Raw genomic sequence first — 26487 nt, forward strand, 5'->3', positions numbered from 1 at the left:
TGATGTTCCCGCACGCTCCGCTTCTGCTGCTAAGAGACTCATGTCTGTCAGAGTACAAGAACTGTTGCCGATTACGCCATTGAATTCCGTACTCTGGCAGCAGAGGTTGCTTGGAACAATGAGGCCCTCGTGGCTGCCTTTTCTCATGGTCTCTGGGATAACATCAAGGATGAGATAGCAGCCCGAAATACACCCACTGAGCTGGAGAAGTTGATCACATTTGCCATCCTCATTGACTCCAGACTCAGAGAAAGACTCTCTTTTAAGGAGCACTGGCGCAAGCCTCCTGTACATTTGTCTCCGAGCTTTGCAGTCCCACCCTTGCCTCCCTCACCTCCCATACCTCCTGGTACCAAGTCGGTTTGTGAAGATGAACCCATGCACTTGGGCTTCACGTGTCTCTCTGCGGATGAGAGAGCCCTTAGGAGGAGGGAGAGATTGTGCCTTTATTGCGGCCAGGCTGGTCACTTTTTAGAGTCTTGTCCTACCCGTCCAGGGAACGCCCGAACCTTGAGGTCCTGTCACGGACAGACCTTAGGTGGCGTTGTTTCGTCTCCAGTTTCCCAGAAAAATAAGCCCCTGGTTTTGGTTACCCTGTCTTGGGCTGAGTCATCCGTTGAGATACAGGCTCTAAATCGACTCTGGGGCTGCAGGCCTCTTCATTGATGCTGCCTTTGTATGGAAGCACTCGATTCCGCTGCAGCAGCGTGACACTCCACTTGCCATTGAGGCTCTTGACGGGAGACCTCTACAGCCTGCCCATGTGACTCATGAGACTGTTCCATTGTCCATGGCTGTAGGGGCCCTTCACCATGAGATAATCCAATTCCAAGTTATTTCCTAACCTAAGTTTCCTCTGGTTATTGGTTATCCTTGGTTACAGAGGCACAACCCTTATTTTGATTGGCTCCGTGCTAAGGTTCTGTCCTGGTTGCCACAGTGCAGTAAGACATGCTTCCAGAAGGTAGCCAAGGTCCTGTGCACCTCTTTACTTTCCTTCTTGATGGAGGAGTACCGCGATTTTAGCGATGTCTTTGACAAGGTCAAGCCGGTACTTTGCCTCCACACCGGTCGTACGATTGCGCAATTGACCTTCAACTTGGTGCCATACCCCCTCGTGGCCGGGTTTACCCTTTGTCGGTCTTGGAGGATAAGCCCATGGAGGAGTATGTTGCAGACGCACTTTCTCAAGGTTTTATCCGCAAATCCTTGTCTCCCGCTGGTGCTGGTTTCTTTTTTGTGAAGAAGAAGAGTGGTGAGCATGTAACGATTATAGGGGTCTCAGTCGTTTCACGATTAAGAATGCCTATCCCATTCCGTTGATTACGGAGTTATTTGACCGCCTCAAGGGAGCAACGGTTTTCACGAAGCTTTGAGAGGGGCATACAGTCTCATCGGGATTAAGGAGGGCGACAAGTGGAAAACTGTGTTTAATACCAGATTAGGTCATTATGAATATTTCGTAATGCCTTTTGGCCTTCGTAACGCTCCGGCAGTTTTCCAGGAGTTCATTAACGACGTCCTCCGAGATTTGTTGCAGTTATGTGTGGTGGTTTATCTCGACGATATCCTCATATTTTCCAAGTCCTTGGAGAGCCACCACACAGATGTGTGTTGTGTGCTTCAGAGACTAAGAGAGAACAATCTCTATTGTAAATTGGAAAAGTGCAAATTCCATTGTGAACAGGTTAAATTCCTGGGTTATGTAATTTCCACTGCTGGTTTTTTGATGGACCCAGAGAAACTTTCAGCGGTCCTACAGTGGCCTCGACCCCTGGGTTTACGTCCTCTGCAGCGTTTTCTTGGCTTTGCCAACTATTATCGGAAATTTATTCGTAACTTCTTGTCTCTGGTCAAGCCCCTGACTGATATGACCAGGAAGGACAGCAACTCACAGAGTTTGTCTCCGGAGTCCATTAAGGCCTTTGAGAGTCTCAAGGCTGCCTTTGTTTCTGCTCCTGTGTTGGCACACCCTGATCCTACGTTGCCTTTTATTCTAGAAGTTGATGCCTCTGAGACTGGAGTTGGCGCCCTTCTGTTTCAACGTCCTAACTCTGAGTGCGCTATGCATTTGTGTGGCTACTTTTCCAAGAAATTGTCACAGGCAGAGTGCAATTACGAGATTGGTGACAGAGAGCTGTTGGCGATCATTTTAGCCCTGAAAGAATGGAGACATCTCCTTGAAGGTACCACTGTGCCGGTTCTCATTTTTACTGACCATAAGAATCTCACATTCTTGTCTGAGGCTAAGCGCCTCTCTCCCAGAAGGGCGCGATGGGCTCTTTTCTTGTTGAGTTTTAATTACATTGTCTCATTCTTACCCGGTACTAAGAATGTAAGGGCTGACGCCTTGTCACGACAATTTTCCTCCACTTCCAAGATGGAGTCAGTTCCGGTTCCTGTGATTCCTCCTGATCATATTCTGGCTACGGTTTGCACCAGTCTTACTTCTCCTTTGGGTGACAAAATTCTTGCTGCTCAGGTTGATGCTTCTCTTGAGAAACCTTGTGACCGCTGCTTTGTTCCTGAGAGACTCTGTATTGCTGTGCTCCAGACTTACCATTCTCCTAAGGCTGCTGTCCACCCTGGGAAGAATCAACTCTTTTGGGCCATTTCTCAACAATTCTGGTGGCCTAGTCTACGTGCTGATGTAACCGCCTTCGTAGCTGCCTGTTCCGTGTGTGCTCAGAGTAAGACTCCACGACACCTTCCAATGGGCCTCCTACAACCCATACCCAATATAGAGAGGCACTGGACCCACCTGTCTATGAATTTCATTGTGGAGTTACCCATCTCCCAGGGAAACACAGTTATCCTTATGGTGGTTGACCGGTTCGCAAAAATGTTGCATTGTATGCCACTCAAGAAGTTGCCTACTTCTAAGGAACTGGATTATATTTTTGCTCGGGAGATCTTCTGCTTACATGGGCTACCCAAGGTGATTGTCTCAGACAGGGGTAGTCAGTTTGTGTCCCGTTTCTTGCCAGCCTTTTGTGCACAGTTGGGTATTCAGCTTGCTTTCTCTTCTGCGTATCACCCGCAGTCTAATGGGGCCGCAGAATGAGCCAATCAGTCCTTGGAGCAATTCCTAAGTTGCTATATTTCTGACCATCATAATAACTGGTCAGACCTCTTACCATGGGCGGAGTTTGCTCACAGTAGTGCCTTGAATTCAGCTTCCCGCTTGTCCCCGTTTATGGTGAACTATGGTTTCTAACCTTCCGTGTTGCCTGCCTCGTTTGTTCCGCAGAGTATTCCTGCATTAGAGGAGCATCTCCGTGGCCTTCATTCCACTTGGGCACAAGTCCAGGAGGCTTTGCGACATGCTAACGATAGGTACAGACTCCATGCTGACCGCAAACACCTGCCTGCGCCTTCCTACCAGGTTGGGGACAGAGTCTGGCTGTCGCCTCGCAACCTCTGACTTCGTGTTCCTTCTTTGAAGTTCGCAACTCGGTTTATTGGGCCTTTCCGTATACTTTGCAGGATTAACCCAGTGGCTTACGCGTTGGACCTTTCTCCTAGTATGCGCATCTCTACTGTGTTTCATGTCTCCTTATTGAAACCTTTGGTCTGCAACCGCTTTACCACCTCGGTGCAACATCCTCACCCTATACAGGTTGAGAACCATGAGGAGTATGAAGTACAATCCATTGTCGACTCCCATAGGTTCCGTGGGCGCATACAGTACCTGGTGCATTGGAAGGGGTACGGTCCAAAGGAACGCTCTTGGGTTTCATCCTCGGACGTACATGCCCCTGTCCTCCTCCGTGATTTCCATAGACATTTTCCCCTCAAGCCCAGTGGTCCTCTGAGGGGGAGGGGTCGTTGAGGACGGGGTACTGTCAGGGCTGGGCTCAGCCCTTCCTTCTCTGAGCTGGCCGCTCACCTGTCGGCTAATTGCCAGCTCCTTTCTCTCCACAGTAATTCAGTTGTTGATGATCTGCTTGTCAGTCCTGGCTACTTAAAGCCGTCCAGCTCACTTTATCTCTGCCTTCGCCTTTGGTCACATCTCAGAGACTACTCCTGTGTTCCTGTTGAAAACTTGCTTGGCTAACGTCCCTTCTGGCTCCTGATCCTGCTTGCTGTACTACTACGTTGATCTCTGGTTCTCTGACATTGGCATTGGCTGACAACCCGATCTGGTTACTGAACTCTGGCTATGTATTGACTACGCTTACTCTGTCTGGCTGGTGTTTTTGCCACACTTGATGTGCTTGAAACCATGTTGGCAGATAGCAACAGTGAGATCAGCTGCACGTGTACTAAAAAAAGGCCCAGACAGCTGAGCTGTGGGAAGTGGGCCGGGAGATAACAGCTTCACAATGTGATGAAATAGGGTGGTTGTTCTCTACTCTTCCATGATGGCTGCCTCTTTGGGGTTGTGCCTCATCTTCACATTCCTCCTCTGTTCTATTTGGCACCCAAGTCGAGTCAGTGACATCATCATCATCTCCTCCATCCTCATTACCACTGGAGGCAACTTGGCAATACGCTTCAGCTGGGGGAACATGAATGCGAATTTGTGTACCAGTGTCCTCCCCTCTCTGTAGGCTCATGTTCCTGCCTTCCTCAACCTCAGAACCAACATCTGAATTGAGTAATGGCTGTGCATCGTCAAGGAGCAAGTGGCTGACACTGTTCAAATAACTCCGTTGGCTCCTCCATGCCTGATGCTGGGGCTATGGCAGGAATAGCTGTGGACAAGGATGCAGGTTTAGTCACTCTGGCAGCTGCAGGGGACTGAGCACTAGTCTCTGCTTGGGTGACGGAATATGAGGAGGATGAGGACGGTTTAGTAAGCCAGTTCACCACCTCTTCGGCATGCTGTGGCTGGATAGCATGGGCAATATCACTAAACAGAAGAAATGATGCCCTGCCTGAGGACTGACCACTTCCACCTTTGCCTGTGCACAGATACGCTGCTTGCCCCCTTACAGTGCCATGGGAACGTCTGCCTTTCCTTGTTGTCCTCCCAGACATGATGGGGGGTGCTTATTAACATAATGTAATAAAGATGTGTAAATGTGTACATGGATGCACTTTAGTCAATGGAAAGTGATGTTTGGTGCACTTTAGTTTGAGTTTTCACTACACAGACACACTCCACGGATACACTATAATATACTGCAATATACTGCGTCAATCGTGCAGTAACACACAGAACTATATGGCGTTAAACTTGCAGTAAACTAATAAAATATACAGCATAAAATTGCAGTAACGCACAGATCTATATGGCATTAAACTTGCAGTAATGCACAGAACTATATGGTGTTAAACTTGCAGTAACGCAATGAAATATCGTCAAGAAAGGTTTCACCTGCTGAGACCGATCGCAGGAGGTGTACTTATACCCGGCAGATGCTTGCACTCATCACCTTGGTATTGTTCCTTGAGCCCTGACCTGTGTTTGCTATCCCGAGACCTGTATTCCTGAATCCTGTACCTGTACCTTGTATCCTGTGTTCCTGAACCCTGCATCCATCCCTGGAGTCCTGTCTTGCAGAATGATCCCTTCCTCCTGTTGTCCTCTCCTGGTCCTGTCCTGCTCCCTGTTCTATCTGATCTTCTGTGTATGACCCTGGCTTGATTACGTTTATGATCATATCTTACTCCTGCATACACGTTTGGCTTAGAGTTATTATTGTGTGTCACCGTGGTTGTTTGCTGGTTTTCTTTATTGTTTATGACTTATCCTTTTAATAAATCATACTATTATTACTTTAAATGCGTTTGGTCTTCTCTATTGCAGTCCAAACATTTCTGGTTGCATCACTTCATGACAAATATATAACGGTAAACTTGCAGTAACGCACAGAACTATATGGTGTTAAACTTGCCGTAACGCAACTGAAATATACTGCGTTAAGCGTGCAGTAACGCCCAGAAATGTACTGCGTTAAACAGCACGTAACACACTGAAATTTACAGCGTTAAAAATGGTAAGGTCAAGGAAATTGATTTGTGTGGAACTTAATTCATATTCTTTTCTGATTAAAAAAAATAAATTCATAAGATCCCTAGGGAATTTTCATTCAGAGATGTCATAAGAGAATGAGCGGCATCCTCTGGTGCTTACAAAACTAGCATCATCTATAAATCTTTTGCAGATGATTACTTACACTTGATTTCTATTGAAAATGGCCTCCTCCTCCCAGTGGGCCATAAACAAATTGGCCACACTGGGAGTAAATTTACCCCCATGGCAACTCCTTTTTTCTGCGGAGAATACTGATCATTGTGCCAAAAGGAATTGTGTTTTGTATACAGAAATCTAAAAGATTTCAGATGAACTTCCTCTGTTTCTCACATACAGTGCTATCCTTAGACCGGAATATGTCACCGTTTCCATCCCTTTAGCGTTGGGGATAATGGTGTATAAAGAAGCAACATCTGTTGTTATCAAAAAGCATACATCATCTATTTCTATATTATCTAATCGGATAATTGTGTCTTTAGTGTCTCTCAAATATTCTGGTGTATTACATACTAATTTTTGAAGAAAAAAATACATGTATTTTCTAGCTCTACAACAGAAGGGAAGAACAGGAGGAAAGTTTTTAGGGACCCCTGTCCCCCAAAGGTGGGGACCAGTACAACATACACCCATGAAAAAAGGGCGGGGGGGAAGAGAATGAGAGGGAGGAGGTCTGGAAGAAGAACACAAAAGAAAAAGATACCAGTGGGGTCTGGGATTTATAAGCTCAGTGGGATTAATTTAACTTATGAAGAGCTCAAGGTTCTTGACAGAGGGCTTAAATTTGCTCCAGTATGTAACCTTAAAAAGTTCCAGACATATATCAGCATTCAAAAAATATTTTAGAAGTTTAAATATTAAAAAGTATTTGTCTAAACCCGCTGAAGGATTGATTCAATCTACAGTAGGGGTCCATTCTAATTTGGCCAATAAATCTGTGTTTAACTTCCCTAATATGGATAACAAACACCTCAAGGTTTTTAAAAACATGGTTCTTAGTGATATAGAGGGGTTAAAAACAAAAGAGTTCAGGATCCCTTATATATCAAGAAGGGCATTTCTTCCCTGGACAACAAAAAAGAGGTGATGATCCGCCCTGTGGATAAAAGAGGGGGTTTGGTTGTTATGAGCAAAACCTTCTATAAAGGAAGAGATGGGCCAGCTGTTGGGAGATAGGGACACATACCGGGTATTGTGAGGGGATCCAGTTTTTTTAATATAAAGAAGAGTTACACCATCTGATTCAGAGAGGGAAGGAAAAAAGGATCCTCACCAAAAAAGGAGCCACTGTACCTAGATCACATAGCGTGTCGGACACTGCTCATCTATTTTTTACCAAAGATTTGTAAGAATGCCCAAGCCCCGCCGGCTAGGCCAATAGTGAATGGTATAGAGTCAGTGTCAGCACCCTTGGGACAGTATATATATCGATTTCTTCCGTAAGCCATATTTGTAGGATACCAAGCATATGATTCCGATTTTAGAATCTTTACTTTGTAGCCCTGGCAACGTACTGATTACAGCTGATATGAGCTCAATTTACACAATCATAGGGCATCAGGATGCCGTGTCTTTGGTAGAGTGGGCTTTGGAGAAATCATGTCTCTCATGTGCTCATAAAAAAACTCTGTATCCGGTGTCTGGATTTTTGTTTTAATAAAAACTATTTTTGGTATGACAGCCAATTTTACCTTCAAGTTAAAGGTGGGGCTATGGGCTCACAGTTTGCTCCCAGTGTTGCCAACTTGTTTATGGCAGACTGGCAGGAGGAGATTGTATTCCAAAATCATCCCAGCCAATTAATATGTTACAAGAGGTATATAGATGACCTCTTCATGGTCTGGGAAGGAGATTTAGCCAGTGTGAGTTTAATAAAAACCCATAATATTCAAACCAAAATAACCCCAGGAAGTTTTTAGGGAAAATTGAAAAACAAGAATAAGAAAAAGAGGAAGTAGAGGAGGACAGAGGAGCAAACATAAAAAGAAGCAGAAATTAAAGGCAGGTGATTTAGTGAATTGAAGTAGTTGTGAAATCACACATTCAGTCCCTTTGCTCAGTATTTAGTAGAAGCACCCTTTTGATCTAATACAGCCATGAGTCTTTTTGGAAAAGATGCAACGAGTTTTTCACACCTGGATTTGGGGGTCCTCTGCAATTCCTCCTTGCAGATCCTCTCCAGTTCTGTCAGGCTGGATGGTAAACATTGGTGGACAGCCATTTTTAGGTCTCTCCAGAGATGCTCAATTGGGTTTAAGTCAGGGCTCTGGCTGGGCCATTCAAGAACAGTCACAGAGTTGTTGTGAAGCCACTCCTTTTTTATTTTAGCTGTGTGCTTAGGGTCATTGTCTTGTTGGAAGGTAAACCTTCGGCCCAGTCTGAGGTCCTGAGCACTCTGAAGAAGGTTTTCATCCAGGATATCCCTGTACTTGGCCACATTCATCTTTCCCTCGTTAGCAACCAGTCGTCCTGTCCCTGCAGCTGAAAAACACCCCCATAGCACGATGCTGCCACCACCATGCTTCACTGTTGGGACTGTATTGTACAGGTGATGAGCAGTGCCTGGTTTTCTCCACACATACCACTTAGAATTAAGGCCAAAAAGTTCTATCTTGGTCTCATCAGACCAAAGAATCTTATTTCTCATCATCTTGGAGTCCTTCAGGTGTTTTTTTAGCAAACTCCATGTGGGCTTTCATGTGTCTTGCACTGAGGAGAGGCTTCCGTCGGGCCACTCTGCCATAAAGCCCTGACTGGTGGAGGGCTGCAGTGATGGTTGACTTTCTACAACTTTCTCCCATCTCCCGACTGCATCTCTGGAGCTCAGCCACAGTGATCTTTGGGTTCTTCTTTACCTCTCTCACCAAGGCTCTTCTCCCCCGATAGCTCAGTTTGGCCGGACGGCCAGCTCTAGGAAGGGTTTTGATCGTCCCAAACGTCTTCCATTTAAGGATTATGGAGGCCACTGTGCTCTTATGAACCTTAAGTGCAGCAGAAATTTTTTTGTAACCTTGGCCAGATCTGTGCCTTGCCACAATTCTGTCTCTGAGCTCTTCAGGCGGTTCCTTTGATCTCATGATTCTCATTTGCTCTGACGTGCACTGTGAGCTGTAAGGTTTTATATAGACAGGTACATGGCTTTCCTAATCAAGTCCAATCTGTATAATTAAACACAGCTGGACTCAAATGAAGGTGTAGAACCATCTCAAGGATGATCAGAAGAAATGGACAGCACCTGAGTTAAATTTATGAGTGTCACAGCAAAGGGTCTGAATACTTAGGACCATGTGATATTTCAGTTTTTGTTTTTTAATAAATCTGCAAAAATGTCAACAATTCTGTGTTTTTCTGTCAATATGGGGTGCTGTGTGTACAATAATGAGGAAAAAATTAACTTAAATGATTTTAGCAAATGGCTACAATATAACAAAGAGTGAAAAATGTAAGGGGGTTTGAATACTTTCTGTCCCCACTGTACATACTGTTTTGAGGAACGCCTCCCTTTTGAATCCTCCGGGACAGTTACTTCCTAGTTTAAAAGTTTTTCAGGAAATGATGCTTAAAGCTATCGATCAATAAAAAATTAGAAATATCAAATTTACAAATACCTAATTTAAAAGGTACTCCCCTGGTTACATAGCAATATAATGACATACAAAGAAATAATGTTCAAACAACCTACCCCCCTTCTTACCCTTGCATTCAACTACATCATTTCCACACCAACTATCCAGATATAAAGTACAAAGTCCACAAAGTAGCATTGAATTACCTCCTTAATAACCAAAAACGAAAAACAAAAGGTCTAGCCTGGTTTTACTCTCTCATCCAATACGAAGGGTAATTCACTAAAAGCCTAACATGATAGATTGGGAAAAAGAACTGGGCTCTATTTTTTCCCTTATGGACTGGCAACACACCATCCAATCATATTACTGCTTTTCCCATTGTGCCAATCATTGAGAACTTATCCAAAAATTGTGTATAGAAGGTATCTAACATCAGTTAGGATCTCACAAATTTTTCCATCATCTTCAGCTGATTGTTGGAGGCAATGCAGAGCGAGAGGGGGTATCCTGCATGTTTTGTGGGGGTGTGAGGAGTTTCTGGAACACAGTTTACACTCTAATCAATTCAGTCACTGGACTCATCATTTACCCCACTCCCCATCTGGCATTGCTTAATCTTGGTATCCATAATATACCTACAAAATTCAGAGCTCTCATAACCCATATACTTACTGCGGCTCGATTGACTATTACATCAAAGTAGAAAACACCTAATGCCCAATAAATATCTGAAGTAATATACAGGGTCAAGACACAACACTCATATGAAAAATTTTTTGCAGCCCGATATAACTCCTTAGGTATGTTCAGTACACGTTGTAACCCCTGGGCTCTTCACTTCCGAAATGGTAATTGGAAGAAACTAAAGGCATATCCAAACACATTTACTGTAGCCTTTAAGCATCTCTTAGTGTTCTGGTACTGAATGTTTATTTGTGTTGTTAGTTACTTTCTGTCTTATCTTTACTCATAAATAATTTGATTCACAGCTCTAGATTATGCAGTATGAGGGAGTTGTATCTCAACATGTGTATTTGTCTAGCAGGTGCCTATATGCAAAATCTTTCTAAAGTGTGAAATTATTTGTGATCTATTTCTGTAACGTGAATACATCCTTCTTGTTAAATGTATGATTGCAACTCGCATGTCTACTTTTGAATAAAAACAATTGAAAGAAAAGTTTGAAATAAATGAGATATCCATACAAAGCCCTTTGTGAAAAGAAAGAGATTACCATCAGACTTGCAAATGAGGGAAGGGCTATTGTTATAATGAATAAAAGTGATTATTTACATGAGCTGAAGAAAATTCTTAGTTATGGTATTACATATGAGGTTTTAAAGAGAAACCCCACTATATGTGAGAAACAGAGGAAGTGCAAAATATGCAAAAAATATGCAAAAAACAGCAGTTGCCTTGGGGAGTAAATTTTCTCCCAGTGTGGCCAATTTGTTTATGGCCCACGGGGAGGAGGAGGACATTTTCAATAGAAATCAAGTGGAAATAATAATCTGGAAAAGATTAATAGATGATGCCCTCCTAGTTTGACGAGTAACAGAGGATTCCACACATTCTTTTATGACATCTCTGAATGAAAATTCCCTAGGCATAAAATAGTCATATGAATTAAGTTCTACACAAATCAATTTTCTTGACCTTACCATTTTGAAAGAGAATCAATCATTAGTTACTAAAACTTAAAAAAAAAAAAAAAAGAAGATAAAAATGGATATATATAGTCCAACAAGAAGTTGCCATCATCCCTCTTGTCTAAGATGCATGCCAAAAGACCAATCCATGCGTTTATGCAGGAATTGTTCTAATATCTCAGATTTCCATTAGCAAGCAGAAATGCTAAAAATTAAGATTACAGCAAAAGGCTATAAAGAACAAAATCTAAATATAGATATACCTCAGGTCCCAAGTTTAGAGAGGGATAGTCTACTGTCTCTGCAAAACAAAAGGATAATACATTTGAATGGGCCTTTATAACAACCTTTTTAGTGCAACATCATCTAATAAAGAAAATACTAAATAAACATTGGGGTATTATTAAAAATGACAAGCTTTTAGGGAATTCGATCCCAGATAAACCTTCTATCATATACAAGAAAGCTACAACTTTAAGACATTTTATTGCCCCCAATGTGGTCCAAAAACCACAGAGAACATGTATGTTTGAGAATCTTCAAGGGTTTTTTCTCTGTAAAAAATGTAAGGTTTATAGGATAATTGGGAAAAATTATTTGAAGACAAAAGAGTTTGATTCAGAAACAACAGATAAACTGTATACATTTTTTAGATATATTAACAGTAAAAAGACAAAATAGATGCACATTGCACGCTTAAAAGATGAGGATGTGAAGATGGCACAAAAGAAGGCAAAAGTTTTTATGCAGGAAAATAAAAGGTTTAACAACAATGACTGTAGTTTTAGTGACACATGACATACCCACGTGGCTAACAGAGACCGGAGTCAAAAAATGGGTGGACAAACATATTGTTAACATCAAGAAAGGATACCAGCATCGTAGCCTATCAAAGCATTTTGCTTTGTAACACAACAGAGACCATTCAAACTTAAGAATGATAGGCATAGATAAATATGAATCAAACTGGAGAGGAACTAATAAAAATAGGGGAATTTTGCAATTAAAAACTAAATGGATTTTTGACTTAAAATGTATGCACCCCATGGACACAATATAGAATGGGATTTAAATAGATTTAGTAACAACAGCTAAATAATAATTATATTGTAATATATTAGTAACATCATAAGAGTGTAAATAGTTTGCACATTGGACATATCATTTGGTATTAGATTGGTATATTGAATTATATTGTTATTGATGCAAAAGTGAATTAATAGCATATACATTATGTGGTTTTATATTTTACTGTACATACAATTTTATTGTAACTTTATTTTAATTGAATGTCTGAGCTGCATATACATTTTTTAACCATTGGGGGGAGCCAATAATCTGTGTTTTTAACACACGATTATGACAAACATGAATTGAACTTTGTCTCCATTGAGTAGATACTTTGTTGCATATAGCGTGTTTTGTTTTCATAGTGAGAAACCAGCTCGTACAAGGAGACATTTTTGGATACAATTGCTCTTGCCTATTAAAATAGATATTGGATGTCAGCACAGCCAGTTGATCCCCTTGACAAATGTCTGTTTAGAAGAAACTTACGTCGTGGCAGGTTATGGCTTGTGCTGACGTCACCCATGCCTGTCTAGAGCAGCACCAGTGGCATTCTTAGGCCTCGTGTACACTGCTGCTGATTAACGAATGTTTAGGAGCAGTTGCGCGTTTTTTTCAGCAGCCCCTGAACTCTCCTCTGTTATCTTATCTGTTCATGTACACTTAGTACTTTACAATGGTTTAGAGGCAGTTTTGTTAAGTGGCATTTTTTTAAAGCAAAAAATTGCATTTAGGATGGAAGTTTTTACTGGCATTTCAAATGCTTGTAACTGCTTGTAGGCTAATGTAAAAGCTGTAACCCAAGTTTAGGCACATTTTCATTTATAAGCGTTCTTAAAGAGGAACATGCAAGATATGGGAAAAAAATATTTTCACCACATGCTATTGCCTGCGGGACAGAGATTGACAGACAGAGAGAGACAAGCAGAGAGAGAAACAGACAGAGACAGAGACAGAGAGAGAGAGGCAGAGAGAGAGAGAGAGAAACAGACAGAAAGAGGGAAAGAAAGAGGCAGACAGAGAGACACAGAGAGAGAGAAAGACAGACAGATGTAGAGAAAGACAGACAGACGGAGATAAAGACAGACAGACGGAGATAAAGACAGACAGACAGAGAGAAAGACAGACAGAGAGAAAGAAAGAAAGACAGAGAGAGAGAGAGGAAGACAGACAGACAGAAAGAAAGAGACAGAAAGACAGAGAAACGGACATAGAGAGACAGACAGAGAGAGCGACAGACAGAGAGAGACAGACAGAGAGAGACAGACAGAGAGAGAAACACACAAACAGACAGAGAGAGAGAGAGACAGTGAGAGAGAGACACACAGACAGAGAGAGACACAGAGACACAGGGAGAGACAGACAAACAGAGAGAAAGAGACAGAGAAAGAGACAGACAGAGAGACAGAGAGAGAGAGAGAAAGACAGAGAGAGAATCCATAGTTAAAGCACACGGCTCTCTCTTCTCTCACAAAATGACTGAAATAGTTAACAATTTACATGTTTTTCATGCATTGTGGACATTTGGGATGGTCTCCTGAGGTTATCTTTAAAAAATGCTTCTAACCTCAAATGCTCATAACTGCTGCTAAATTCTCATAAACTCAGTATGTAAAAGCTGTAAAATTGACATTTTTCACTGTCGGTTATCAGCTGTCAGTTTCTATCATTCAGAAGAGGTTTTCAATGGTACTGTGTACATGAGGCCAGGGCTGCCATCAGGGGAATACAGCCGTTACAACTGTAAGGGGCCCGGGGCCCGAGGGGCCCGCCCGGGCCGGAAGAAGGCAGGACAGGTGAAGGGAATACGTGCTGTACAGTACAGAAACAATCTCACAGTTTCTGCTGTTTTCGTGTCATTTATTTTAGACATCGAGCTCTTTACTGCCACCTCTGGCTACTATGTGTATGTACACCCCTCGTATGACAGTGATCTGCCTGTGAAGGAAAGGGAGGGGGGCTGTTTGTGTACAGGGAGGGGCCAGATTCTTGTGTGTGTACAGATTTGTGTATGTGGGGCTGCCATATATACAGGTGTGTGTGTGGGGGGGGGGTTGCTGACATATATACAGGTGCGTGTGGGGAGGCGCTGACATATACAGGTGTGTGTGGGGGGGTGGCTGACATATATACAGGTGTGTGGGGGGGCTGACATATATACAGGTGTGTGTGGGGGGGTCGCTGACATATATACATGTGTGTGTGTGGGGGCTGACATATATACAGGTGTGTGTGTGTGTGGGGGGGGGGCTGACATATATACAGGTGTGTGGGGGGCACTGACATATATACAGGTGTGTGGGGAGGCGCTGACATATATACAGGTGTGTGGAGGGGTGGCTGACATATATACAGGTGTGTGTGGGGGGGCACTGACATATATATAGGTATGTTTGGGGGGGCTGACATATATACAGGTGTGTGTGTGTGTGTGTGTGGGGCGGGCCAAATGTACCAATATAGCATTAATGTAATCTTTTTTTGCAAAAATATCAAAGCTTTCCATTAAATCTACAGAGTCAGACACTTACTTCACTTCTCCTCATCAATGTTTCAAAACGTATCCATTCATTTTGCCCTACTTACTGGTCAGACTATAGGTCATGACACAGGAAGGAGTTGACCAGCTGAGCTCATTAGCACACACAGTGCATCATCCACAGTGCATCATCCACCCTCCTACTTACCCTCCCATTCCCAGCTGCACATTTTTTAAAATGAAATGCAATCAAGTGGCAAATGCTGCAAAATGCACAGTAAAAAACACGCAACCCACAAAACGCCAAAATGTCCCATAAGCCACATATAGTGCAGCCAATTTAATTCAACAGGCTGCCCTATGTGTGTCAAGGGAAAAATGAGCCACAAAAGGTGCGTTTCCACTATGCTAGATGTGAATGGGGCCTGAAAGTGAAATTGGTGCATTAACACAAGAACATTGAGGCTCCATTAACATCTGTGCTTTTCCTTGCATTTCAGAAATGCGCTGCACCAATAATAACATTTAAAAATGCACCAAGCTCTGCTCTAAAAAGAAGCCCTGAAGCTTCTTTGCGGCAATTGATGCGTGCAGGGCAGCCCATTCAGGTGAATGGGCTGCCCTATGTGTGATGAGTGAAAATGCTCCAAAACCTTTTCCCGCCTCGCTAAAAAATAAATTAAAAAAAACGCATGTGGGAATGTGAGTTCCAGCTATGCAGAGATGTGAATGGTGTTTGATAGCTGAGTGTTTCTGTCCACTCCCTCCTATATACTATAAGATGGTGTAAGATGGTATAAAGATGGCCATACACTATGCAATCTGATTGTATATTGTGTATTTTGTGAGAAGGGTGATCACTGATTGCATTTCATTTAAAAAACATGCAGCTGGAGGCGCATGGGCGAAGCCCGACTGAGCAGACATGCCAGCTTAGAGCTTCGCTCCTGAAGGGACGTTTGTGCTGTATTATACCATGTCCCGACTCAGCTTTACCCGGTAAATATTGTTACTCGGTCTGCTAATGTCCCCTGCCACTTAATGTAAAGCAGGGATATGCAATTAGCGGACCTCCAGCCGTTGCAAAACTACAAGTCCCATCATGCCTCTGTCTCTGGGTGTCATGCTTGTAGCTGTCTGAGTTTTGCTATGCCTCATGGGACTTGTAGTTCTGCAACAGCTGGAGGTCCGCTAATTTCATATCCCTGATGTAAAGGTTCTTGGGAGTTCTCGCCTTAAAATGAAGCCAAAAAACAGCAAAGAAGCGCTGCCTCAGGCTTCAGTGAGAATGGCACTAGCTTCATTCCCTCCCCCTGGTACCTCACACTCAGTGAAAACCTCTCAGTCCTCTCAGTGCTCTAAGGAATCTGTGGCAACAGAAGGGCAATATGATTCAGATTCATCATACTCATTCTTCTGTTCTGAGGCAATTTGAAAAAATGCTTCACAAAGCCCTTAAACAGACCTCAGATCATATTACAGACAGTCTGGTTAGGGAAATCAGAGAACTGGGCCAACACACTGCAAATCTTGAACTGCGGGTTGATGAACTTTAAAATAACACCCACACTTATGCAGTTGAATTTGAAAACCTCAAAGAGAAAAACTTAGTCCTTCAATCTCGTTTAGAAGATTACGAAAATAGGGCCCACTGACACTGAGTTGCAAGCGACTACGCTATCTCTATTTCAAAAACTACAGCATTCCATACCAGTCGAACGAATGGAGATGCACAGGGTTCATAGAGCCCTCACACCTCACAAAGCTGATGGACCACCACGCGATATTATTGCAAAATTTCACTATTTTCTTACCAAGGAACACCTTCTGCAGCTAGAGCAAAAGATTCACTGAATTTCCAGGGACATGCCCATCAACTTTTTGCTGATCTATCTCAGCTCACCATCTCTAAGCGTCAGGCTTTGAAGCCACTTCAAGTTTTATAGCGACATCAAATCACCTATCAACGGGGCTTTCCATTTTGAATTCGTTTCACTTACCAAGGATCTGAATATGTCTGCCGTTCTGCTGAAGAACTCCAATCTTCTTATCCAGCTTCTACAATGCCCCATCAACCAAAACAACACATGAAATCGAATGGTTACCCATTCCCTGCAAAAATCAACTGGTGCTGAAGGAAAAAAGTCACCAGGGGCAATCAAAATCTACACCAACTGCTGAGGATTCTATGGACTGACGTTTTTCTTTTTGTTTGACTCAATGTCAGGTATTCTTATATCTTTAACTTCCAACTAACTAGATGTTTGGTAAACTTTTTTTTTTGTCTTACCAGTTTAGAACTCTTTTAATGCAAACTTTTTTCCATTGTTTAACTCCTTACTTTTCTGCTGGTCTATTTTTTTTACTGACACCAGCGAGTTGTTCGCTATATTTCTTTACATAGCCTCGAGCTATTATTCATTTTTTGAATGTTTTCTGTGATGTTTTTTGTTATTTGTATACACCTTACCCCATCCCTTCCATCCCATCTTTATATGCTTTCTCATGACACATTAATGGATATGGAACTTTTTGGGACAATGGTATAATTTCTATTTATGTATTACTTTTTATTGTCGGCTAGACATGTGCACACTGAAATATTTTGTTTCGGAATTTCGTTTTCGTCCGAAAAATAAATTTATTTAGTTACTCCCGAAATTCGTTTTTATTTATTTTGTTTTTGACATCCAGCAGGATAACATGCCGCCACGCGCCCCCGGGGGCGCGCATCGTGGCGATCGGTGGAGCGGTGTGTCAGCCTGACACACCGCTACACCGATCTTGGTAAAGAGCCTCTGGCGGAGGCTCTTTACCACGTGATCAGCCGTGTCCAATCACGGCTGATCACGCTGTCAATGGGAAGAGCCATTGATCGGCTCTTCCTCACTCGCGCCTGACAGACGTGAGTAGAGGAGAGCCGATCGGTGGCTCTCCTGGCAGGGGGGTCTGCGCTGATTGTTTATCAGCGCAGCCCCCCCTCAGATCACCACACTGGACCACCAGGGATCGCCACTAGGACCACCAGGGAAGGGGCAACATGTGGATGGCCAGGTATGTACCCCATGGCCATCCACATGTGCCCAATCTGTGCCAATCAGTGCCCACAAATGGGCACTGATTGGCACCATTATGTCCCAGATCTGCCCAGCAATGCCCCTCAATGTTTTATCAGTGCCGCCTGTCATTGCCCATCGGTGCCACCTGTCATTGCCCATCGGTGCCACCTGTCAGTGCCCATCTGTGCCCATCAGTGCCCATCTGTGCCCATCTATCAGTGCCCATCAGTGCCACACATCAGTGCCACCCATAAGTACCCATCAGTGCCACCCATATGTACCAATCAATGCCACCTACGAGTGCCCATCAGTGCCGCCTACGAGTGCCCATCAGTGCCACCTATGAGTGCCCATCAGTGCCACCTATGAGTGCCCATCAGTGCCGCATACCAGTGCCACCTATCAGTGCCCATCAGTGCCACCTATCAGTGCCCAGTGCCGCCTATCAGTGCCCATCATCAGTGCCCCTCAGTACCACCTCATCAGTGCCACCTCATTGGTGCCACTTCATCGGTGCCCATCAGTGCCGCCGTATCAGTGCCCGTCAGTGCAGCCATATCAGTGCCCATCATTGAAGGAGAAAACGACCTTATTTACAAAAAATTTTAACAGAAAGAAAAACTTGTTTTTTTTCGAAATTTTCGGTCTTTTTTATTTATTGCGCAAAAAATAAAAAACGCAGAGGTGATCAAATACCACCAAAAGAAAGCTCTATTTGTGGGAACAAAATGATAAAAAAATTTGTTTGGGTACAGTGATGGATGACCGCGCAATTGTCATTCAAATTGCGACAGCACTGAAAGCTGAAAATTGGCCTGGGCGGGAAGGTGTCTAAGTGCCTGGTATTGAAGTGGTTAATTATTTTACTAGTCAACCAACATTAGAATTTTTCTATAGCCTATGGGCGGATGCATTTGACTGAAAATGTACGATTGCAGCATCATACAGTTTAGCTGCTCCATCTATTCTTCTTAGAACTTTCGGCAGACACCAAAAGCCAAAGATTCGACGTTTGTATGTTTTTCATTGCTTTGTCGAATCTTCGTCGTTCATGTTGAATGGTCTACTCTACCCCAACAGTCAGCCAACTTTCACATTCGTTTCTCAATCTCCAAGTGCAATGGCGGGCGCGGCATCCGACCTTGTGTCAGATATTGATATGGCATTATAATATAGAATCTATAATAATAAATCCCCCCCACAACACGGGCAGCCTCTGAGGCTATCACAACACTAGCAACACTAGTATCGCTATCAAGTTCACAACACTAACACAATAGCAGCAGATTATTATGAAAGTTAAGTTGAACTGTAGCTTGCTTCACTATTGTTCTGCTGCTGTACTTATGCTTAATTGCTAAATAATTCAGGTTCTCTGACAAACGGACCAGCTAAGATTGACTGTCTTCTGAAATGATTCAGTGTGTGTCTCTCTCTGCTATCAAATCGTAAGTGAAAGTAAGTTGGCTGTACGTGTGTACTTAGTTCTAGCTATTTTACTGCCCCTCCTCTTTGGATACAATCGGCCAATAACATTCATCATCATCATTATTTTTATTTTACTTCCCCCACCCAATTCTAGCAGCAATCTTTTCTCTGTATGTCGAATCTTTTCTCTCTATATAGAATAATCTTGGACTAATAGAGTTAAGGTTAGGCATATTCGACCACAAGTTCGATAGACACAAATTGGTGCACCGCTTGCCGCTCCCCCAGTACGGCGTTCTGTTTACCTATTGGCTCTCTTATTTTACAAATCTTAGTAATATCTGTTCGACGAGAGACAATTCCTTTCCTTTTCTTCTAGCCTTTCCTTTCTCCTACCCCCTATACTGAATTGTATATGATCCTACTGTCAGAACGTAACGTTTTTATTATACAACTCCTTATATTACCAATATGGCTCCCTTAAACATTTTGACCCTAAATGTCCAAGGTGTTAATATACCACAAAAACGCACTAAAGCATTCCATTCATTTGCCGCAGCTAAAATTCACATTCTTTGCCTACAGGAGATCCATTTTACTGAACAATCTACTCCTAAGTTTTTCAGCTCCTCTTATCCACAGATATATACAGCCTCCGTAGCTACTAAACAACGAGGTGTTCTTATACAGTGAGGGAAAAAAGTATTTGACCCCATGCTGATTTTGTACGTTTGCCCACTGACAAAGAAATGTTTAGTCTATAATTTTAATGGTAGGTTTATTTTAACAATTAGAGTCAGAAAAACAACAAAAATATCCAGAAAAACGGATTTCAAAAAGGTTATAAATTGATTTGCATTTTAATGAGTGAAATAAGTATTTGATCCCCTATCAATCAGCGAGATTTCTGGCTCCCAGGTGTCTCTTCTATACATGTAATGAGCTAAGATTAGGATCACTCTTAAAGGGAAGCCTCCTAATCTCAGCTTGTTACCTGTATAAAATACACCTGTCCACAGAAGCAATCAATTAATCACATTCCAATCTCTCCACCATGGCCAAGACCAAACAGCTGTCCAAAGATGTCTGGGACAAGATTGTAGACCTACTCAAGGCTGGAATGGGCTACAAGACCATTGCCAAACAGCTTGGTGAGAGGGTGACAACAGTTGGTGCGATTATTCGCATATGGAAGAAACACAAAATAATTGTCAATCTCCCTCGGTCTGGGGCTCCATGCAAGATCTCACCTCATGGAGTTTTAATTATCATGAAAACAGTGAGAAATTAGCCCAGAACTACACGGGAGAATCTTGTCAATGATCTCAAGGCAGCTGGGACCATAATCACCAAGAAAACAATTGGTAACACACTACGCTGTGAAGGAATGAAATCCTGCAGCACCCACAAGGTCCCCCTGTTCAAGAAAGTACAGGTACAGGCCCATCCGAAGTTTGCTAATGAACATTTGAATGATTCAGAGGAGAACTGGGTGAAAGTGTTGTGATGAGATGAGACCAAAATCAAGCTCTTTGGCATCAACTCAACTCGCCATGTTTGGAGAAGGAGGAATGCTGCCTATGACCCCAAGAACACCATCCCCACTGTCAAACATGGAGGTGGAAACATTATGCTTTGGGGGTGTTTTTCTGCTAATGGGACAAAACAACCTCACCGCATCAAAGGGACGATGGACAGGGCCATGTACAGTCAAATCTTGGGTGAGAACCACCTTCCCTTAGCCAGGGCAGTGAGAATGGGTTGTGGATGGATATTCGAACATGACAATAACCCAAAACATACAGACAAGGCAACAAATGGGTGGCTCAAGAAGAAGCACATTAAGGTCCTGGAGTGGCCTAGTCAGTCTCCAGACCTTAATCCCATAGAAAATATGTGGAGGGAGCTGAAGGTACTAAGTCATGTTTTGCAAAGGGGACAAATACTTATTTCAGTCATTAAAATGCATATTAATTTAAAACTTTTTTGAAATGCGTTTTCTGGATTTTTTTTGTTGTTATTCTGCCTCTCACTGTTAAAATAAACCTACCATTAAAATTATAGACTGATAATTTCTTTGTCAGTGGGCAAACGTACAAAATCAGCAGGGGATCAATTACTTTTTTCCCTCACTGTAGCTATTCGCCTTAGAACTCCATTTGTACTTTCATTTGAAATTAAAGATCCTGAAGGCCACTACCTCATTCCTTTTGGGCACATTTCTGATGCTGCTGTAACCATTGTATCATATTATGCTCCTAATAAACATCTGTTATCATTTCTTTCCCATCTATTTAATTTGATTCACCCAATTTAGGTACAGTGATATTATGTGGAGACTCAAACTAAGTTCTTTTCCCTTCTTGGATAAGTCTCCCCCTTCACCACCTCCTGTTCCCCTAAGCTTTCACTTCAGCAACTTAGCTCTGAGCATAACATGTTAGACTCTTGGCTTGAGCTTAATCCAGCTTGTAAACGCTTTACATTACACTCCCATCCACACAGATCGTTTTCTAGGATTGATCATATCTTCCTTAGTTTTGGCTTAGCCCCAGAGATCCTATCATCAGTTATTATGCCCTTTACTTGGTCCAACCATAGCGCAGTTTGTACTACCATCTCTTCACCTATCCCGAGATCCCAGGATTCATCTTGGTGCATTAATGATTCCATTCTAACTCACCTGCCCCATTGTCTAGATATTAAACATGCTCTCAATGACTCATTATGATCTCATTAATAACACTTCTGCAGATATTTCCCCTCTCACTCTTTGGGAAGCCCATGTAAACCTGTAATTCGAGGTACACTTATCTGGCAAGCATCATTTCTCAAACACAAGTGTAAGCTCCTTCACCAAAAATTTGTAAATTACTTATTACTTACTTGTGTATGAAATTAATTCATACAAAAGTAACCCTGTCAAAGTTTTACACACATTCCGCTCAAATCTTGCTAAATTATATTCGCCCTTCCATAATTTTGACCATGCTGCTGCGGATTCCCTTTTTTCACAAATTACCCTTCCAACACTCTCACAAACCCACCATTAACGACTCGAGTGTCCCATCTCTGCAACAGTCATCGTGGCTATTAAAACTTTAAAACGTAATAAACGTCCCGGCCCAAATGGATTTTCTGCTTCCTACTACATGAAATTTTCTGATATATTATCTCTTATCCTAACTGAGGCCTTCGAGGCTGCCCTCCTCCATGTCAGAGGCCACCATAATAGTACTGCAGAAGAAAGGGAAGGACCAGCTTGAAGCATCTTCCTAAAGACCAATATCACTATTGTGTTCTGATATTAAAATTGTGGCAAAGGTGCTGGCAACCAGACTGAATAAATGCATTTCGAAACTTATACACCCAGATCAGTTGGGGTTTTTCCCCAACAGATCTACTAGTACCAACATTAGAAGGGTGTACATGAACCTGCAGACCCCGACAGAGAATATGGGCTCAAGGGCCATTTTGTCCCTGGATACAGCCAAGGCTTTTGATAGCCTTGAGTGGAGGTAACTCTGGCGGGTTTGGAGAGATTTGGATTTGGCTCCATCTTTATAGGATGGTTTAAAACACTATATAATGCCCTAAGCGCCAAAATTAAAATGAATATAATAACAAATATTCATAGAGGATTCAGCTTGAGAGAGGGACTAGACGGGGGTGTCTTTTGTCACCCCTGTTATTCTCCCTGGCGATGGAGCCATTAGAAATCACGATAAGATCAGCAACGGGTATGCAAGGGTTCCAAAGGAAGTCAGGGGAAGACAGGATAGCACTATATGCAAACAATGTTTTATTTTTTCTGGGGGACATGGAGTCTTCTTTGACTACGGCAATGCATATAATGGAGGAGTTTGGAAGGTTTTCGGGCCTAGTTATTAACTGGAAGAAGTCAGCACTTTTACCTATCGATCCACTTATTAATCCCAGTCCGTCTGGAATTCCTTAGTTAAAAGTAGCGGAGATAATGAAATATCTTGGAATAATGCTATCGTGCGACCCCAATTAGTACATTAGTGATAATTTGATTCCACTTTTGTCAAAATTCAAGCGGAAAAACGACATTTGGAGTCGGCTTCCCTTGTCCGTGGCAGGATGTAGCAACTTGGTTAAAATGATTTGGATGCCGCAATTGTACTTGCTGCACAACTCCCCAGTTTGGATAGGGAAAAAATGGTTCAAAAAAATAGAGACCCTTTTCAGGGAACTAATATGGAAGAAGGGTCAGGCTAGGATCAGTTTACAAACATTGCAGCTACCAATAAGCGAGGGTGGAATGGCCATTCCACATCCGCAAACTTATTTCTTAGCAGCCCAACTGCAGTAGCTGGGGAGTGTGCCATGCCGGGAGGAGGGAATGCCAGTGGTAAAATTATGCTACAGGGGGTTCCACATAACACAGTAGTTGAAGCACTGGAAGCAGATTCCTTTCCTCGTGGGAGTCCAACATTAAGCCCGGGTTCACACACGTGCGGTGCGAATTGAAGCTCAGGTTTCACTGCGAAGATAAAAATCAGTTGTTCAGAGGTTCCTCTGCGTTTTAGCTGCGGATCAGTGAGCAGGGAGAGGGGGGGAGAGGGGGAAGGTGTAGTGAGGAGAAAGGAGAGAATTCATGTTCAGAACGGAATGCATCTGTGAATCAGATGCGTTCCCATAAAAGATAATGGCTTGTAATTCGCACCGCAATGCCCAGAAAACGCACACGTTTTTTGTGCAATGCGCAGTGCGAATGCAACACACATATGTGAACCAGATACATTTAAATTAATGTATTTTAAAATGTCCTGCGCATTGGATGCGGTGTAAGCCGCATCTAATTCGCATAGGTGTGAACGGGGGTTAAAGATGATTACTAAAGTATGGCAGTCAGTTAAGAGATTGATGGGGTACAAGGGAGTAACAGAATATACCCTCCTTTGGTACAACAAACATCTGCAAGAACTGTTGGTTATTGGGAGGATTAAGGTATGGGAAAAGCAGGGCATAAACCGACTTACTCAACTGTATGAGGGAAATACCCTAAAATCATTTGCAGAATTGAGAAAAGAGTATGGGATACCAAATCATTCATTTTACAGTTATTTACAGATCAGGCACCCAGTTCAATAGTCAAACAATGGAATGGAGTAAGATTCCTCTTCTCCAAAGGATAATTAAGGCAGATGTCTCTAGAGGACTTATTTCAGAGGTGTAAGTAAAAAAATAATTGGGAGAACTATTACTGAGGTAGTGTCTTCTAAGAATAACGATGGGAAGAGGATGTAGGGGTAAAAACCCTGGAGCAATGGAAGAGGATTTTGGAACTGGGACCATTGGTGTAAGTTTCCCCCTCACAAAAAGTATCACATCTTTTTCTGCTGCATAGAGCTTATTACACCCCCAAGAAACTATACATGTTTGGCTGGAGATCCAATGCTAAGTGCCCCAGGTGTCAGGAGATGGGGGATCTCATACACATGATGTGGAGATGCCCAAAACTGTTTTGGTATTGGGCAGAGATACTTAATATCATAAATGCAACATTAGAATTAGAACCTAGAGTGCGCGTGTTGGGATATATGGACGAAGGTAGAGTCAGTAAGTTCTATAACAGTGATTCTGAGGTGCCTATATCAAGCAAGAAAACCGATCGCACAAAATTGGCAATCATCGAGACCTGAAATGTGGGTTAAGGCCATAAAGACAATGATGGGAAAGATCCTGCGAACCACACAAAACTTAGTAAAGCACTAATCAGCTGCGTGCATTAAACACGTCTCATACGCGTGCAAAATGACAAATGTAAAAAGGATTACGCTGCGCTAGAGTGTGTTAGACATGCTACTAAATTAAATCATGATAGAACAACTGCGTCTAATTAAACGCATGTGGATGTGGGAAACACAATACCTCTACAAGGTAAGCGGACCTAATAATAGATAAATACTCTGAATACAAATGTGAAAATTGACAAATGCATATAAACGCATCAAAGTATAAATACAAATTCAAATGTGAAATATGACAGATTAACGCATCAAAGTGCACAGGTACCAATAAGCATAACTGAATCACAACATTACTAGAATGCAATGAATAAATGAATATAAACGTATCAAAGTGCAAATGTGAAAATTGACAAATGCAAAAAAGGGAGGACAGACCATATTGGCCCCATAAAGAATGAGGAAGGACATCTGGTTACAAAGGATGGGGAGATGGCAAAGGTATTGAATTTATTCTTCTCCTCAGTCTTCACGAGTGAATCGGGGGGCTTCAGTAACCAAAACTGCAGTGTTTATCCTCATGACACAACACAGGAAGCACCTACATGGTTAACAGAGGACGGAATTAAAATTAGACTTGAGAAACTTAACATTAATAAATCACCGGGACCAGATGGCTTGCATCCGAGGGTACTTAGGGAACTCAATCAGGTGATTGCCAGACCGTTGTTCCTAATTTTTACAGACAGTCTATTGACTGGAATGGTACCAGCTGATTGGAGAAAAGCCAATGTAGCACCAATATTTAAAAAGGGCCCAAAAAACATCCCTGGGAATTACAGACCAGTTAGCCTAACATCAATAGTATGTAAACTCTTGGAGGGGATGATAAGGGACTATATACAAGATTTAAGTAATAAGAATGATATCATTAGCAGTAATCAGCATGGATTCATGAAGAATCGTTCTTGCCAAACCAATCTATTAAACTTCTATGAGGAGGTGAGTTGCCATCTAGATAAAGGAAGGCCCGTAGACGTGGTGTATCTGGATTTTGCAAAAGCATTTGACACAGTTCCCCATAAACGTTTACTGTACAAAATAAGGTGCGTTGGCATGGACCATAGGGTGAGTACATGGATTGAAAACTGGCTACAAGGGCGTGTTCAGAGGGTGGTGATAAATGGGGAGTACTCAGAATGGTCAGGGGTGGGTAGTGGGGTTCCCCAGGGTTCTGTGCTGGGACCAATCCTATTTAATTTGTTCATAAACGACCTGGAGGATGGGATAAACAGTTCAATCTCTGTATTTGCAGATGATACTAAGCTAAGCAGGGCAATAACTTCTCCGCAGGATGTGGAAATCTTGTAAAAAGACCTGAACAAATTAATGGGGTGGGAGACTACATGGCAAATGAGGTTCAATGTAGAAAAATGTAAAATAATGCATTTGGGTGGCAAAAATATGAATTCAATCTATACACTGGGGGGAGAACCTCTGGGGGAATCTAGGATGGAAAAGGACCTGGGGGTCCTAGTGGA

At 42.5% G+C, this 26487-nt stretch overlaps 1 protein-coding gene across 2 annotated transcripts in view; it reads right to left on the reverse strand.

Moving 5' to 3' along the window:
* The window catches only part of SLC26A9 (solute carrier family 26 member 9), a 659312-nt gene that overhangs the window by 557815 nt on the left and 75010 nt on the right, over window positions 1–26487 (reverse strand). The window contains exon 1 of one of the 2 annotated variants that reach the window (XM_073615876.1): window positions 11462–11495. The exons of the other annotated variant lie outside the window; for it this stretch is intronic. The gene's annotated coding sequence lies outside the window, so the exon portion shown is untranslated. Of the gene's footprint in view, window positions 1–11461; window positions 11496–26487 lie in introns of those variants that run through there. 2 annotated transcript variants of the gene reach the window in all.

The sequence above is a fragment of the Aquarana catesbeiana genome, linkage group LG02, assembly GCF_042186555.1.
Source record: "Aquarana catesbeiana isolate 2022-GZ linkage group LG02, ASM4218655v1, whole genome shotgun sequence".
NCBI lineage: Eukaryota > Metazoa > Chordata > Amphibia > Anura > Ranidae > Aquarana > Aquarana catesbeiana.